Here is a 13,606-nt window from a genome sequence, read left to right as displayed (position 1 = left end):
GTGGTGGTGCTGGTCCTCGTGTAGGAGGGCAGGGGGTGGAGCTAGCCCACCTGGTTCACACCCTGGCTTCAGCACTAAAAGGCTATGTGATCTTCAGCAAGTCCCTTCTCTCTGCCTCCCTTTTCTCACCTATAAAATGACAGTCATAAGTTTGTTGCCGTTAAATGAGTTGATCCACGTCAGGTGTTGAGAACCCCCGCTGGGCACATGGTAAGACCTGTGTAAGCATGGTGGGGCAGCCGGATTCGCTTCCCTGGCACAAGGCACAGCACACGGTGGGGTTTAGCTTACCTATATGAGTAAGAAGGCAGAAGAATTGGCGATTATGGTGAGTCAGGCTGAAATATTAGACCATAGAGTTGTCTTCCTTTTCTTCCCGAAACCTTCTCCAGTTTCCCTGTAGCATTAGAGAAGCCAAAGCTGATGTATCTGCTAAAAAAAAATAAATAAATAAAAAGCCTGCTGAGCAGGCCACAGAAGGACTGCTTCCCACCCCCCACCCCCCACCCCAGACCCTGACCCTCAGCCTCTGTCCCCTCCTCCCCTCCCCTAGGGATGCGGCAAGGCTGCGTGCAGCAAGGACAGAGCTTTACTGGAGCCAGGAGGATGCCTCTCTTGGTTCCCCTCTGGCCTAGTCTGCATTTCATGCTCAGGCAGCTAATTTGTACCTCCCCGTGGAGCACATTCTTGTACTTCTGGCTACTGTAATGGCACATGGGAAGGGTGGTTTTAATGAATTACTGTTTTCTTTTGGAGATTAAGCTTTCATTATAAATATAATTGGGGACACTTAGCCTTCTGGTACTTACGTATCATTTGCCAATTAGGATAATGGGCAAGAAAGTCCCTTGGAAAGTGACAGGGACAAAGTTAAGCCTGTAACTCAGCTTAGGGTGTTGGCAAATGGAATCCTTTGCCAACTGGAAGCAACATAGATCAAGTCTGTCCACAATATGTGTGTGCTAAGAGGTCTGAAAATATTCATGACCTTTGAGAAAGGGAGGTTAAAATTAGTAGGCAACCATGCGGCAGCCAGCTCCCGTAGTTTGTGATGTGGTCATTCTGGAGTGTGTGCCGTGCCTGCCCCATGCTTCTGGGATGACTGTGGGGCAGGACGCTGGGCTGCTTAAGTTCAGAATTCTGTAATGTAATGTAATGTTCAAAGCATTTGTGATGGCTCTGGATCTAATGTGGTGATGTTCCACCACTTGTAGAGGGCCTGGGTCTCCTGGGCACTTCCTCTTGGTCCTTCTAGAGCAGGATTTCCTCACCACAGCAGTGTTGACATTTTGGGCGTGATATTTAATTATTGTGGGTCATCCTGTGCATTGTGGGATATTGACCAGCATCCCTGGCCTCTGCCTGCTATATGCCAGTAGCAACACCCCTAGTTGTGACAGGAAAAATGCCTCCAGACATTGCTAAGTATCCCTTGGGTGGTAGAATTGGCTTTATGCCCTTAAATTGTGTTAACTGGGTCTATTCCTAACTCCTAAGTGCATTGATACTGTGGCCCCCAACCTTCAGAAAAAGGAGTTCTGTGGATATCCTATGTGAGCATCGAGAGCTAGCCACATAGATATGAAGGCCTAGGATCTACACATAAACTGGTCTTAGGGAAGGTCTTGAGAGGTGAGTGATTTGATAAAAGCCTGGAAGGATCTATGTAGGTAACATAGAGGGTGGTTGAAGAGGCACTTGGAGAAAAGACACCTGAAAGGGTATGTGCAGGTGCAGAGTGAATTTGGCAGCAGAGAGAGTCCACTGTACTTGGACAGAAGATAAAAGCAGGAAACCCCATCGGTGGGGTGGGTGTGGGTGAGAAATACTAGACAGAGAAAAGCCTGGGTTTTCTGACCTACCCGCCGGGGGAGGATGCTATCTGCTTCAAGGCTTCATTGTTTTGTTCAAGCAAGATAATATCAATTTAAATATTGGGTTGCTCAAATAAAGATTATTATTAAGGTCCTCATATAAACAGTCTTCAACTAGATGAGATTTAAATTTTATTCACTAAATAGAAAATCCAGGAATCACGGAAACAAGATTTTTAACAGGGGAAAAAGATGGAAATAGACTGTAAAGAAGAATATTGTGGAAATGGTATATAGAATGAAGTGGACAGAAAGAAGCCAAAAGGTGCAGGTGGAGGAGAGGGGGCTGGTGTAGCTGACCAACTTCCCTCACTGCCAGAATGTTTCGAGGGTTCTAGGTGGTAGGAAGGAGCTCCAGGGTTATAACTGAGAAGTGTGGTTGAGGTATGCAATGGTTGGCCTGATTTCATGATTAACTGAGTATGGTTATACTTTTCTTGCTTCCCAGATTCATTGGAAGTGATACATAGTATTAGAACAACACATAATAGTATTTTAAGCAACTAGGGATCATGACAAATCAGAACAAAGAAACAAACAATACTAGGACGTGGGATGAAATAGTTACTATAGCTGGTCATTCAATGATAGCACTAAACTTGCTGGCAATGGAGTTGCAAAGGGTGCCCAGTGCCTTGGAACCTAGATGTTTCCCTTTGTTTGAAGTATCTTTTTAGATACAAAAGTATCTAAACCTTTTGTTTAGAGGATGAAACCAGTATGTGTGTGTGTGTTTTTTAAAGATAGTTTATTGTCCAATTGGTTTCCATATAACACCCAGTGCTCGTCCCAACAAGTGCCCTTCTCCATGCCCATCACCCCCCTTGCCCTCTCACCCACCTCCATCAGCCTTCAGTTCTCAGCATTCAAGAGTCTCTCATGGTTTGCCTCCCTCCCTCTCCCCTACTATTTTTTCCCTTCTCCCCCACCCATGGTCCTCCGTTAAGTTCCTCCTAATCCACATATATGTTCAAACATATGGTATCTGTCCTGCTCTGCCTGACTTATTTCGCTCATCATAACACCTTCAAGTTCCATCAATGTTGCTACACATGGCCGGATATCATTCTTTTTCATTGCCATGTAGTATTCCATTGTATAGATAAACTACATCTTCTTGATCCATTCATCAGTTGATGGACACTTAGGTTCTCTCCACGTTTTAGCTATTGTTGAGAGTGCTGCTATGAACACTGGGGTACATGTGCCCCTATGCATCAGTACTCCTGTGTCCCTTGGGTACATTCCTAGCAGTGCTATTGCTGGGTCATAGGGGAGTTCTAGTGTTAATTTTTTGAGGAACCTCCACACTGTTTTCCAGAGGGGCTGCACCAGTTTACATTCCCACCAGCAGTGTAGGAGGGTGCCCGTGAAACCAGTGTTTTGGCTCTGATTTGGATTATTATACAAAGGCACAGAATATTTTTAGCTTTGTTTTAAAAAACCACCCAAACCTTGTTAAAATGGGCATTTCTTATATTGAGCTATTTTTGGAAAAATGAAGGCACATTGAAAAATCTTGCTTAATTGGTCTTAGTGGTGTCATTTCTGTTTTTTTTCTTCCAAATCCCTTTCTGAAGCCCAGCTGGTGCCCAGTGGAACATGGCCAGCCTGGGTGGGATGGCTGACTTGGGGAGATGGTTGTGCATATAGTATTGAGGGCAGACCGAGTTGAGATTATATAAGGACAAGATATTTGACCTAGGAAGATGGTACTGGAGGCATGAGAGGGGAGAAGTGGACTATGAGTTTAGGGTTTCTTGTGATGCTGCCCACAAACACAGGGGTCCATATAATTACAATAGCCCAGGTTGACCCATTCACTTTACATCACACTCAGACCCATGGAGGTACCAGAATAACAATACTACTAACACCAGCAATATAATTACCTAGAATAATTAAATTTTTCTTTTCTCTTTTCTGCTTCTACTTTGCTCACTTTTATAGTTCTGAATTACACTATCAAATGATAGAGCCATTTCAAACCATCCTCTCCATTTCAGTCCTCATTCACTTACAGTTGGACAGTATCTTGCAGTTTGCATTAACCACCAATGCATATGTGGACACCTTCTAGTTGTTTTGTGTGTCCAAAGCTCATTCCCTACTTAGGGAGTCCTTGAGGTGAAAATGGGTTTTGTAAAAATTCTAAAATGTTTATTTTCCAACCCCACCTCTTTTTGTTAAGAGGATGCAGTAGAGTTTTCCAGATGCTGATATGACTTACAATCTCCCAACAAACGGTATAAGCAGGTAAGTGAGTCAGGCTGTTGTGTATTGAGAGAGTAAAGAGATTACCAGAAATTATAACCATGCTCTTCTACTTACTAATTACTTTTGTTTGGGAAAACAGTTATTTTCTGTAAAATGTTATTTATGTTAGCATAAAATGAGTCTGTTATTTTTGACTAGTAAAACATTAAAAAATTCTGTTTTAATTTCTGAAAGGTAAAAGATGTAGATATCACCCCCCTTTGTCTTTTATCATAAACTAAGCTCTTTGAGCTCCTCAATAATTTATAGTGTACAAAGTCAGAGATGAAAATTTGAGGGTTCTCACTCTAGTAGATTCTTCAGGAAGGGACTTGAGGTTTTGCACATTAACAGTTTTTGTACACTTGATACTGAAATTTGTTGCTTTCTGTAATACACTTGGCTTTCGTTTTCTTGTTACTCCATTTCCTTCTATATAAAATGTTGCTTTAAAAAAGTCTAGTGAGGGGCATCTGGGTGGCTCAGTTAGTTGAGCGTCTGACTTTGGCTTAGGTCATGATCTCATGGTTCGTGGGTTCGAGCCCTGTCTCGGGCTCTGTGCTGACAGCTAGCTCAGAGCCTGGAACCTGCTTCAGATTCCATGTCTCCCTCTCTGTCTGACCCTTCCCTGCTCACACTTTCTCTCTCTCTCTCTCTCTCTCTCTCAGAAATAAATTTAAAAAAATGAAAAAAAGTCTAGTGACATTCTGCTTTTCTTTCCTTCATGAGTCACTTGTTTTTGCTTGGACACCCCCCACCCCCATATTTTCTTCAGTAAATTAATTCTAATTCAGTAATTAGACTGTATCTTGGTGTAGGTTCTTCCAGGCCTGTATATAGTGTGCTCTTTCAATATGTATTTTCAAATATACATATTAATTTTAGGAAAGTCTTCTTCCATTATAGTTCTTAATATTGGTTCTCTCGTTTTGCTTGTTGGCCTCAGGGACTCCAATTTTCTCTATGTTAGATCTTCTTTGTCTCCTCACAGTAATTCACGTCGTTTTGAATCTTTTTTTCTTTTTGAATTAACAAAAAGTTCTCCTTGAAACTTACATATTTTAAGCATTATCTGTTGTGCTCATTTACTCTTGTGTTTCTTCCAGTTTAGTATTCACTTCTGAAATGATTTCATTTCAAACACCCAAGTTCTGTCATTCTATTTAGAAGTTTTCCTAATTCTGATTTATATTGTTCTTGTATTACATTAATTCTGTATCTTTGATCTCCTAAAAAAAAAAAAAAAAGTAGGTCATATATTTGTTCTTGAGATGTGCCTTTTTGCATGCTTACATGGTCTGTAAGGAGGTCATTCAGCTCCTTAATCACTTTTTCCCCTATAGTGAGTCTGCATGTTATTTGGCCTTTTATACATTAATGTTCCTCATTTTTTAAAAAAATTTTCATATGTTTATTTATTATTGAGACAGAAACAGAGCATGGGCAGGGCAGGGCCAGAGAGAGAGAGGGAGACACAGAATGCAGAGCAGGCTCCGGGCTCAAGCTGTCAGCACAGAGCCCAATGCAGGGCTTGAACCCACAAACTGTGAGATCATGACCTGAAGCGAAGTCGGACACCCAACTGACTGAGCCACTCACGCGCCCCTATGTTGCTCATTTTTATGTGAAACTAACTTTCCTCAACTTTGAGAAAGCAGCTTGTTCAGTGTTGTTTTCCTAACATCACAGAGTTTCCATATCTATTTCAGTATAGTGTTCAGAGACATGGCTACATGCATTCTTAGACCTCTGGGCTCTGTTCCTGTCTATTTTTAACTGGATCATGTCTTTCCTTTGTATCATTCCTATCTTGCTTAGTTTTGATGCCACTCCCAACAGTTTCTCCTATCCTGGAACGGTGCCTTGGCAGCCAGTTTTAAGAGTTCACAGGGGCTAGACTGCTCCAGATCATTCAGTCCTGACCATGGGCTCGTGGACTCGCCTGGAATTGGATTGGTCAATACCCATCTCCGTTTCTGCTGCTCTTCTCAACTTGGCCTAGCACACTCTCCAGTGAATACCTGTCGGCTATTTTGGGTTCTCCTGTTCTCATGTCTATCCGATGTCTCATTGTTTCCTCTATTTATGCTAAGCAGATGACAATACCATGTGTGCCTTATGGGTAGTGGTGGTTGTCCTCACCCGCTTATATTTTAGTGTTTTGGGTTTCTTCTTTTCCCTCGCCCACTTGTTTCTGATATTAGTCATTTTATTGGAAGAGGTGCTCCTGGGGTTTTTGTTTTGTCTGGTTGCTTTTTTAAAGATTGAATTTCCTTTAAATTGTTACTTAAAATTCTGTTTACCTTTGTATAACAGAGCCCTCAAAACAATAGTGAATGGTTTGAAGATAGAAGGTTCCTTCCCTATTGTGTAAAAGAAGCCAGAGCCAGTGTGGCAGCTCCAAGGTCATCAGGGACATAGTTCCCTTTTTCTTGTTGTCTCTGTCATTCTCAGCACAACCCCTCACTGTCCAGGATGACCACTTGAGCTTGAGTCATCGCTTCAGTATTTTAGGTAGCAGAAAGGAGGGAGCTCTAAGAAAGGGCCTTTTTGAAAGTTTCTGCCCATAGAAGTTCTGTAGCTACAGATAGCTGCTAAGGAGCCCTGGAAAGAAGTGCTTCTAACTGGCTTCAGGGCCACCCTCAGTAAAACTGGGGATCTTCTCATGAGAAAGAAAGGGAGAGTGAATACTGGAGTAAGCAACTCAGACAAACGGGACTTTCCCGCTGCGTGCATGAACATACACACAGAAAGTGAATAAATATGTCGGAAGTTAAAAGGACATTTTGAGTATGATCTTAATCTTTAACATATTTTTCTTATTAAGTTTATGCTGTTCTGCAAATGAAAACAATTCAGTGCTATGCATTGAACTTTTTGGACAAATCTTGGGAAGCTTTTGGCTTCCCAGTGAAGATCTTGAGTCTCTTGGGAGGGTACAGGTGACCCTCCTTTCTGCCTTTCTAGTAGTAACTCCCAAGTCTGTCTTTTCACTGTGGTATAATGCCAAACCCTGAGTACATCCACACTGGGATGGCTGGATTGAAGGATTCTGTGGTTTCTTTATTTAGATAGGTAAGCATCCGTATAGCCATTAAAACATTTGTGCCATGGGAAAAGTGCTGGGTGTCTTTTCCACTTTCATACTGAAGCTGGGATGTCCTCATGGGAGTTTTTGCAGTTCCCAGACTAACTAGAGTCAAAGAATTTGGCAGAATCTGAGTCTGATGGTACATTGGCAAAATTTGTATTGGGCTCACTTTTCTGTAAAGTGTGAGGAGCCACAGATGGTCTTCGGTGACTTAGGTAAATGAAAAAGCACACTCTCCTTGCTGTTCTGTGCGTGTTGACTATTGTGAATAATGCTACAATAACACTGGTGTGTGAGTATCTCTTTGAGACCTTGCTTTTAATTATTTTGTGGGTGTATACTCAGAAGCATTGTTGCTGGATCATAGAGGTCATTACATTTTTAGTTTCCTGAGGAATAGCTGGATTTTCCATTGTGGTGGCGCCATTTTACATTCCCACCATCAGTGCATGAGATTCTGTTTTTTCCACATTTCCATCAACACTTTTAATTTTTTTTTTTAATAGCAGTTCTATTGGATATGAGCTGATCTTTCATTGAAGTTTTAATTTGAATTTCTGCTATTATATCTTTGAGTCTTTTCTTTGACTCTTTTAAAGGGAGAAATCATAGGGTATTCTCTGTGGTGAAAGGAGATTTGTTTTGGAATATTACAGGTTTTCAGGTGGTCTAGTGCTGCCAGCTGGGCTGAAAGAAGCTGCCTCTGTGCTTCATGGAGTCATTTGTTCGACTCTTTACTGAAACTGTTACTGCACTGTAGTTGTGCTATATCTTTTTTGTGAAAAGTACAGTGGAACACAGAGGCTAAGGTAAAGTACCAGTTTAGGAAGTCTTTAGGAGCATAATGGAAATCTTTCAGCTTATTAAAAATGCAAAGGTTTTGGAACACCTGGGTGGCTCAGTTGGTTGAGTGTCTGACTTCAGCTCAGGTCATGGTCTCATGGGTCATGAATTTGAGCCCTGCCTCAAGTTCTGTGTTGACAGCTCAGAGCCTGGAACCTGCTTTAGATTCTCTTCCCTCTCTTGCTGCCCCTTCCCTGCTCATTCTCTCTCTCTCTTTCTCTCTCTCAAAAATAAACAACAAAAAAATTAAAATATGTGAAGGTCTTGCCATTGCTTGCTTAAAAATTATTTACTGTTTATCAAAAGTTTGAATATAAAAATTCTGCTTAAGTGGGTGAGATCCTAGGCTCTGACTACTGTAATATCCATACTGATTTTCTCCCAGCAGAAGCTGTGATGTAACTAATACCTCAATATCCTTTTCATGGGGGGAGGGGGAAATTGTTGAGGTTCCTCAGTGACCATACAAATTAAGTCTTTTGGTCAGAAACACCCAGAATCTTCCATAGAAAAGTTGGAATTTTTTAGTAGATAACTTCTAATACAGTATATCTTGGCCCTCAGTTTCTTCCTAATTTGTTTTGTTGTCCCTGTGCCCTGTCTTTCCTTGCTCGTTCCCTTTGCTTAGTCTAATTATTTTGATATGTGCCCCTCCCCCCCAACCTAAGCCACACTTGTTGGCAAGCTGGTTTTAGGACACACATATTTGCAAGCAAGTTGTGGACCATTTATCCCTTTAACCACTTACACTGCAAAATATACAGAGGTAACTGTCTTAACCATTTTTAAGTGTCTGGTTTAGTGGTATTAAGTACCTTCACATTGCTGTGCAACCTCCACCACATCTGTAGAAATAGTCTCAGCTTGCCAACCCTAACTCCATACCCATTAAACAATGACTTCCCATTTCTGCTGCCCCCCAGCCCCTGGCAGTCACTGTTGTACTTTCTGTCTTGAAGAATTTGACCACTTTAGGTTCCTATAAGCAAGCAAGTGGAATCCTACAAAGAGATGGAAACACTGTTCCCACTTCCCTGGTATTTGGGCAGGGCATTAAAAAATATCTGGTTGGTTGCTCTCTGCCCATTACCCCATATCTCTTGGGTGGAGACCCCAGGACCTACTCACAATGCAGCCACCAGACCAGGTTAGGGTGCAGCTCCTCAGGCTCCACCAAGAGTCTGCTTTTTCCCCAGGTCTCTGGGTGAGTGGTGGGCACATTCAAGCCTGAGAAGTGCCCCTTGGGCTGATTTGTGAGGGAGGTCTCTGTGAGGCTGTGGCCCTAGACCTGCAGTGTGGGGGAAGCCCTGGCATGAGGGAGGAGGGAGATGCTTTTTCTTTTCTTTTCTTTTCTTTTTTTTCTTATAGAGAGGAGGAGACAGGCAGAGGGGGAGAGAGAATTTTAAGCAGGCTCCACGCCCAGCACAGAGAGCCCAACACAGGCCTAAATCTCATGACTGTGAGATCATGACCTCAGCCGAAATCATGAGTTGGATGCTTAACTGACTGTGCCACCCAAGTGCGTCACTTTTCTTAGGGTATCCATAGAGATGACAGCAGGACAGGCCCTGGGACAGTGAGGGTGATGGGGTGGGAGGGGTGGAGGTCTAACCAAATGCAATCCAGAGGCGAATGTCTATGGCCATCTACTCTGAAGTGGAATCCTTCTCTTTCTCTCCATGGAGCAGAGAAGATGTAGTTCAGAAGTAGACTGAATGGTCAGAGGAGAAAAGATTGAAAGATTGTGAAGGCATTGGGCATTGAGGGAAGAGTTTTAAGGAGGAGAGATAGGGCCATAGGCTTCTGTCTCTGTGTCTCAGATGTGAAGATGGAAGTGTGGCTGGCCTCTTGATCTAGGTGGACAGTGGGATGACTCTTCATTCCAGAAGTGAGCCATTGAATATGAATTATGGTGAGGGAGCATTTTGGAGGCGATGAATGGTCCTTCTCAACTGTCAAGAACACGGGAAGATGGGGCAGGCAAGTGTTATCTACAGAGCACTGGACTAGGAGGCTGGGTCCCCAGGTTCATGTGGGCACCTTTCACACTTGTGTGCCACCTTGGTTGGGTCATTGTACCTCTTTGATCCTCAATTTCTCAGTCTATGAAAGGGGTACGATAATACCCTGTGCTCTCTGGGCTTTCATGAGGATCAGAAGTGGTAAAGGAAGTGAGAGTGCTGGAAACCTGTGAAGCATTTTATCTAGTCTGCAGCCTGTAGTGATGAGGCATCTTCTACAAGACTTCTCACATGCGGTGCACCTCAGGATGGCCGTTAATTGGCTACACAAAGCTGAATGCCCGTTTTGCCAGCTTACGAATTTACGTGTAAAAACAAGTTAAACAGGAGACCATTCTCACACAGATGTGGCCAGCTCATTTCTGTCCTCATAGTTCTACTGGTGGGGAGCTGAAGTCAGTTGGGTACTTGGGGGAGCTTCATTAGCAGCATGACTCAGGTATTTGATGGTGTCAGATGGAGAGCAGCTCAGCATGACTGGCCTGTCTCATAGAGACTGAAGGTTGTGGTAGGGGGCAGGTTTCACCTCTGTGATGCTGCCAGCAGAACTGTGAAGAATTTTATATTCATGTCCCATACATCCGGGTACATCTACTTAAGATTCTGTTTTGAGATAAAATTCACTTACCGTAAAACTTCCCACTTCTGAAGAAGCATTTAGTATGTTCTCCTTGGTTGTTTAGTATATTCAGAATTGTATGACCATCACTACTGGCTAATTTGAGAATGTTCTCATTACCTGCTGAAAGAAGCCTTGTACCCACTGGCGGTTCCTCCCCATTCTTCTCCCCAAGTCCTTGGCAACCATGAGTCTACTTTGTGTCTATATGGATTTGCCAAGTCTGGAAATGTCATATAAAAAGAACTGTTGGAGGGGCGCCTGGGTGGCTTAGTCGGTTAAGCGTCCGATTTTCGCTTAGGTCATGATCTCGCGGTTCGTGGGTTTGAGCCCCGCGTCGGGCTCTGTGCTGACTGCCAGCTCAGAGCCTGGAGCCTGTTTCAGTCTGTCACTCCCTCTCTCTCTGACCCTCCCCTGCTCGCGCTGTCTCTCTCTCTCTCTCCTAGAAATAAATAAAAATATTTAAAAAAAAAAAAACTGTTGGATATGTGGCCTTTGGTGTCTGGTTTTGATTGAGGATATTTCCAAGCCTTATCTGTGTTGTAGCACGGATCAGTACTCGATTACTTTTTCTGGTTGAACAATATTCCACTGTATGGATATACCACATTTTGCTTATCCATCTCCCAGTTGATGGACATTTGGGTGGTTTCCACTGTTTCAGTTATTAGGAATAACGTTGCTATGAACACTGATGTATGAGGGTTTATATGGATGTGTTTTCAGTTTTCTTCTGTAGATGCTTTTAAAATTCATTTGAAAGAATCCATTAGCTTAAGGCAGAAGTCTTTCAAACATGGTGCTTTTGAAGTCATCATGATTTGCAGATAGCCCTGAGCACAGGAGATGACCAGAAGCAGTGGCCTTTGGGGCAGGTAGGATAGAACTACTGACCCAACAGGGCTTTGCCTTTTTGTTTATAAAAGCAGGAAAGTCTAGGGCTGAAGAAGGCCACCATGTCTCCCTTTCTTTCATGACAGCCAAGAGGCCTTTCCTCAGTAAAGATTCTCATAAGCTCTGAAGATCGTGAAGAGCCTGAGTGCTCCTCTTGGTCAGTATCTACATATAGGATGACCAAGTCCCCTGAGAGCAGAGGCGCCTTGGCTAAGGTCACACAACTAGCAATTGGCAAGTCCAGGACGGGGGTCCATTTTTCTGTGATACTCAGTCAGTCCTCTTAGCCTGACATCCACTGCTGCTCCTCTGATGTGATATCCTGGGGCCTCTGTGAGCCATTCCCTTCGTTCATGTCTGAAAGGGAAATGGCTTTGCACCAAGTGGGATTTTGTCTTTCTGAATTTTAAGGCCTTAACAAATCTGTTCCAGTTTTCCAAATATCTGAGCTTGAACCACAGTGAGTTTCCATCAGCTGCAGAAAACCCAACAGTTACTCACAGCATCTTTTGTTTCACATATGCCGAGGGGCGTGTCTGCCGGCCCGAGGCTGGGAGGCTGTGGCCAGCCGTGACGCAAGTTAGAAACTGCAGCTGGCTCCGGTAGGAAAGCTCTCCTTGGTTAGGCTCTGCTAAGTCATGACAATGAAGTGAAAATCTGCTGGGACAGTTTGGTCAGGAAGGGGACTGTGGAGGTGCAGAGAGCATGGATGGCTCAGTGAAAGGCCTCCAGCCCTGGAGCTGAAGCCCTGGGCAAGTGGCTGCAGGTGAGAGTACCTGGGTCGCCCTCCTGTTTCCCCAGGGCGCTGGCCAAGCCTGTCCTCTGGACTCTGCAGGCTTCCCGCAGCCCACCCTTTGGAACGATTCTGGCTGAATAGAGTTAGGGCATCGCTTTAGGTGACGTGGACCCGAGGGTGTCAGTGTAGAAAGAAGAATCCTCGTTAGTTCACAGAGCCCCACAATTCACTTCCTACCTTTAACAAAATAGGTCTCTGAGACCATCTGCAGGATATGTGGCAAGCCTTCCTTTTGTGCCACCTACCAATATGGGGACATCAGAAGCCCTCCTGAGTGTCACGGCATTTTTACCAATAATGCACACTTCTTTTTTTTAATGTTTATCTTTGAGAACAAGATAGAGTGTGCCAGCAGGAGAGGGGCAGAGAGGGAGAGAGACAGAAACTCAAGCAGGCTCTGTACAACCTGACATGGGGCTCAAACTCCCAAACTGAGAGATCATGACCTGAACCAAGAAAGAGTCAGATGCTTAACCAACTGAGCACCCAGGCACCCCAATACATCACACTCTTAAAGTAGAACTTATCATTTAAGGACCTCCTTTGTTCATCTTCACAACAGAAGATAGGCCCCAAGAAAGAGTTTTAACATGTAGTCATATCAAACACTGGAAATTTTATTAAAAACTACAAAACTAAAAATGTACAAGATGTTAGTGCAGTAATTACGAATTTCATTGAATAATTCGTGGTGTAAATTATTGCAGAGTTTCTTTAGCACCTGTCAAAGACACTTCAATTTAAGGTAGGAATATTAGTAACTGTGTTAGGATACCTGAGCAATGTCTAAAAAGAATTGGGGCCTGCACCCCACTGCAGTCTAGTCCACTCTCGGAGGGTGGGGCCTGGGTATTAGTGTCTTTTAAAACTTTTCCAGGTGGGGGCGCCTGGGTGGCTCAGTCGGTAAGCATCTGACATCAGCTCAAGTCATAATCTCAAGGTTCATGGGTTTGAGCCCTGCATTGGGCTCTGTGCTAACAGCTCAAAGCCTGGAACCTGCTTCAGATTCTGTGTCTCTCTCTCCCTCCCTCCCTCTCTCTCTCTCTATCTCTCTCTCTCTCTGCCCTTCCCCTGCTCAAAATCTGTGGCACTCTTTCTCAAAAATAAACATTGGAAAAAATTTAACTTCCTCAGGTGATTCTCAAGGGTGCTAATACAAGCTCAGATGCCCTCAGGGTAACTATACCCCGTTGCTTGCTCTGTGCCCCACCT

The 13,606-nt window shown here is 43.6% G+C and overlaps 1 protein-coding gene across 3 annotated transcripts in view; it reads left to right on the top strand.

The window, feature by feature from the left end:
• FHOD3 (formin homology 2 domain containing 3) overlaps positions 1-13,606 on the top strand; it is a 467,989-nt gene that overhangs the window by 89,554 nt on the left and 364,829 nt on the right. The window lies entirely within an intron of this gene.

The sequence above is a fragment of the Hyaena hyaena genome, unplaced genomic scaffold (assembly GCF_003009895.1).
Source record: "Hyaena hyaena isolate Hyena2069 unplaced genomic scaffold, ASM300989v1 scaffold_150, whole genome shotgun sequence".
Classification (NCBI taxonomy): domain Eukaryota; kingdom Metazoa; phylum Chordata; class Mammalia; order Carnivora; family Hyaenidae; genus Hyaena; species Hyaena hyaena.
Note: the sequence above shows the minus strand (reverse complement) of the source record. Positions and strands in the feature narration are given on the sequence as shown.